This window comes from Rhinopithecus bieti, unplaced genomic scaffold (genome assembly GCF_001698545.2).
Source record: "Rhinopithecus bieti isolate Rb0 unplaced genomic scaffold, ASM169854v2 scaffold_1467, whole genome shotgun sequence".
NCBI lineage: Eukaryota > Metazoa > Chordata > Mammalia > Primates > Cercopithecidae > Rhinopithecus > Rhinopithecus bieti.
Window position 1 is genome coordinate 3,697,887 of NW_016803692.1, and position 4,430 is coordinate 3,702,316.

The window sequence follows — 4,430 nt, forward strand, 5'->3', positions numbered from 1 at the left end:
TTTTGAGACGGAGTCTCGCTCTATCGCCCAGGCTGGAGTGCAGTGGCCGGATCTCAGCTCACTGCAAGCTCCGCCTCCCGGGTTTACGCCATTCTACTGCCTCAGCCTCCCGAGTAGCTGGGACTACAGGCGCCCGCCACCTCGCCCGGCTAGTTTTTTGTATTTTTTTTAGTAGAGACGGGGTTTCACCGTGTTCGCCAGGATGGTCTCGATCTCCTGACCTTGTGATCCGCCCGTCTCGGCCTCCCAAAGTGCTGGGATTACAGGCTTGAGCCACCGCGCCCGGCCTAGATTCTTAATATCTGTGCGAGAGATGGCAGTAGGATATGAGGGAGGAGAGAACAAATGAGTAAACGAGGCCCAGAGACATTTAGCATCGTGTCTGTGGCCACACAACTAGTTAGGGATAGGGTAGAACTAAAGTAGCTCTTCTGTAAGGTTGGTGCAAAAGTAATTGCACCAAGATTGGAACCCAGATAGTCAGATACAGAGTCTATATGTACATTACTTTTGCACCAACCTAATAGTTCTCAAGTCGTTTTTTTCTTTTTACAACATCTGTATTTTTTATCTCTTTGGATCTCAGTTCTCTAGCCATAGTATACTAATTTTTATAAATTATAGTTAACACTCTTACAGTACTTGCTATTTTTCTGGTACTTTTTAAGTGCTTTCAATATATTAATTCATTTGATCCTCCTAATAACCCTATGAGGTAGGCACTATTTTCTCCACATTACAGGAAACTACAATACAAAGATATTAAGTAACATGCTCACAGTCATATGTCTGGTAAATGGTCAAGCTGAGATTGGAACCCAGATAGTCAGATACTAGAGTCTATATGTAAACCACTATGATACACTCCCTGAAATGGAATGACATTATCTTTTTGTTAAAGTCATATGAGGAAAGGTAAACAAATATTTAATGATGTAGAATAACATAATATTGATTTTATTACACAAAAAACATACTTTTTTAAAATTTCAGTTAATTTTGTGTTAAAGATGCTCATTAATTTGTTTACTTCCCATCAAAAAAATGTTGAATCAATAGGAAAAAATCCTTAATGTTTATACATTAATATTAATTAGAGACAAATTAAAGATACAACACACACTTTTTCAAAATAGGTTGCCAGGGTTCTTATAAGCAATAATCAGTTCAGTCAGAATTGATACTTAGTTTCTCCAAAGGATTTAAGCCTGATTCTTTTTATTATTTTCTATATAGTTCCAATGTAAAAATCATTCTAATGCTACTTATTTTTTAATTGACTGCTTTGGGGTTTGCAATATGCATCGTTAAACTTACTGGTCTTTCTTCAAATGTATTAGACTACTTCTTATATAATGTAAGAACCTTACAATAATATATTTTCATTTTCCCCAAGAGTCTTTGTGCTATTGCATCATACATTGTACCTCTATATATGTTACAAACTCCATACTTCATTGTAAATATTTTTGCTTTAATTATCTTTTAAAGAAAAGTATTTCATATTTACTCACATGTTTGTCATTTCTGACATTCATTATTCCTTTTTATAGATCCAAATTTCTCCCATATGATTTTTGTTTTACTGGAGGAACTTCTTTGAACATTTCTTATAGTTCAGGTCTGCCAACAATAAGTTCTATCTGCTTTTATTTTCTAAAACAGTTTTATGTTGCCTTCATTTATGCAGAATATTTTTGCTGGGTTTGGAATTGTAGATTGACAGGCTTTCCTCTCCCCTGCCTCTCTTAGCGTGTTAAAGATGTTGTTCCATTGTCTTTTTGCTTTCATGTTTCTGACAAAAAGTCTGCTGTTTATTTCATCTTGATTACTCTGTAGGTAATTAATCTTTTTTTCCTCTGGCTGCTTTTGATATTTTCTCCTTACCACTGGTTTTTCAACGATTTGTCTTGGTGTCATTCATTTTTATCCTGCATGGGATTTAATTAGATTCCTGGATCTGTGGGTTTATTCTTTTTATCAAATTAGGAAAATTTCTCACCATAATTTATATTTGTTCTGCCCTCCTACTTCTCTCCATGTGGGAATTCAAGTTTGCACCTGACTTTTCACTTTGACTAGTAGAGAGCCCTCAGTGACATCCTAGGTCATTCAGTAGAGACACCAGTAGAGTCACATCTTAGTAGTAGGACTGAACTATCTCCTGAGTGAACGCTTTTCTAGACTTGCCCTAGAAATGTATTAAAATAGGCATCAAATGGATCAAACTGATCTACATGTAATTTAACTACTTGCCAAGACAAAGCTCAATATTATTTAAGGAATGACAACAAATCCCCAACTCAACAACATAATAGCCATAATACTCAGCCTTCAGTTAAAAATTACTGGATATACCAAGAAGCAAGAAAATGTGATCCAAAAAAGGAAAAAAAAATCAATCAATAGAAGCAAACTTAGAAATGACAGAGAAAATGAAATTAGAAGGTAATAACATTAAAACAACTATTATAGCTGTGTACAAGTATTTGAAGTAAAACATAATGTGATGAGAAGTGAAAATCTTTTTTTAAAGAATCACATAGAACTTCTAGAGATGAAGAGTATAACATCTAAAATGAAGATTTCACTGGATGAGTGTAGAAGCAGATAAGACTCTGCAGAAGAAAAGACCAGTGAACATGAGGGCATAGCAAATTAGAATATATCCAAAATGAAGCACACAGAAAAAGACTGAAAAAAAATGAACAGAGTTTTTTGTCTTGTGGAATAATAACAAGCAGTGTAACACATGCAAATACAATCACATTCTGAGATATGGGGCATTAGGACTCTAATACATGACTTTGGGGTTGGGGAGATACAACTGCACCCGTAACACTAAGTTCAGTTCTTTAAATTTTTCATGCATGTTACAGTGAAAGAAAGCTGATTTCTTTACTTTCCAAGCATAGGTTTTGAATCCAAAAGTGTCTGCTGTTGAATTTTGGCTCTCTCACTTAAGAGCTGTCCAACTTTGAACAAGATATCTGGCCTTTCTACACTTCAGTATCCTCATCTCTCAAATGAGGATGGCACAAGCACAAATCTCATAGCATTATTGTAGGCATTCTATTATTTAATTGATGCAGAACACACAGAATAGTGCATGTCACATAGCCATACACTAAGTGCTCAATAAAGATTAGCTGTTATTGTTATATCAAATTATCTCATCTATGTAGCTATTTAACACTGTACTTAACATGGGAGATATAGTGATAAATGCAAAGGATAGTTCCTGTCTTCACTGAAGAGAGATTTTCCCCTGGATCTAGACTTTGGTCTTATTTTTGGTAAGGAAGCTTTTATTCTTTTCTTTTCTTTTCTTTCCTTTTTTTTTTTTTTTTTTTTTTTTTTTTTTTTTTGAGACAGAGTCTTACTCCGTCACCCAGGCTGGAGTGCAGTGGCATGATCTCGGCTCACTGCAGCCTCTGCCTCCTGGGTTCAAGTGATTCTCCTGCCTCAGCCTCCTGATTAGCTGGGATTACAGGTGCCCACCACCACGCCTGGCTAATTTTTGTGTTTTTAATAGAGATAGGATTTCACCGTGTTGGCCAGGCTGTTCTAGAATTCCTGACCTCAGGTGATCAGCCCGCCTTGGCCTCCCAAAGTGCTTGGATTAGAGGCGTGAACCACTGCGCCCAGCCACTTTTATTCTACTTTTAAAAACTCTGTATGGAAATACTTTTCTAGGGGGCGGAGCAAGATGGCTGAATAGGAACAGCTCCAGTCTCCAACTCCCGGCACGAGCGACACAGAAAACCGGTGATTTCTGCATTTTCAACTGAGGTACTGGGGTCATCTCACTGGGGAGTGCCAGACAATCAGTGCTGGTCAGCTGCTGCAGCCCAACCAGCGAGAGCTGAAGCAGGGCGAGGCATTGCCTCACCTGGGAAGCGCAAGGGGGAAGGGAATCCCTTTTCCTAGCCAGGGGAACTGGGACACACAACACCTGGAAAATCGGGTAATTCCCACCCCAATACTGCGCTTTAAGCAAACTGGCACACCAGGAGATTATACCCACACCTGGCTGGGAGGGTCCTACGGCCACAGAGCCTCCCTCATTGCTAGCACAGCAGTCTGCGATCTAACCGCAAGGCAGCAGCGAGGCTGGGGGAGGGGCGCCCGCCATTGCTGAGGCTTAAGTAGGTAAACAAAGCCGCTGGGAAGCTCGAACTGGGTGGAGCTCACAGCAGCTCAAGGAGACCTGCCTGTCTCTGTAGACTCCACCTCTGGGGACAGGGCACAGCTAAACAACAATAGGGGAAGCAGAAGAGGCCTGTGCAGATGCGAACGACTCTGTCTGACAGCTTTGAAGAGAGCAGTAGATCTCCCAACATGGAGGTTGAGATCTGAGAACGGACAGACTGCCTGCTTATGTGGGTCCCTGACCCCTGAGTAGCCTAACTGGGAGACATCCCCCACTA

The 4,430-nt window shown here is 39.6% G+C and overlaps 1 long non-coding RNA gene across 2 annotated transcripts in view; it reads left to right on the plus strand.

The window, feature by feature from the left end:
* Window positions 1–4,430, plus strand: part of LOC108514724 (uncharacterized) — a 120,480-nt gene that overhangs the window by 17,774 nt on the left and 98,276 nt on the right. The window lies entirely within an intron of this gene.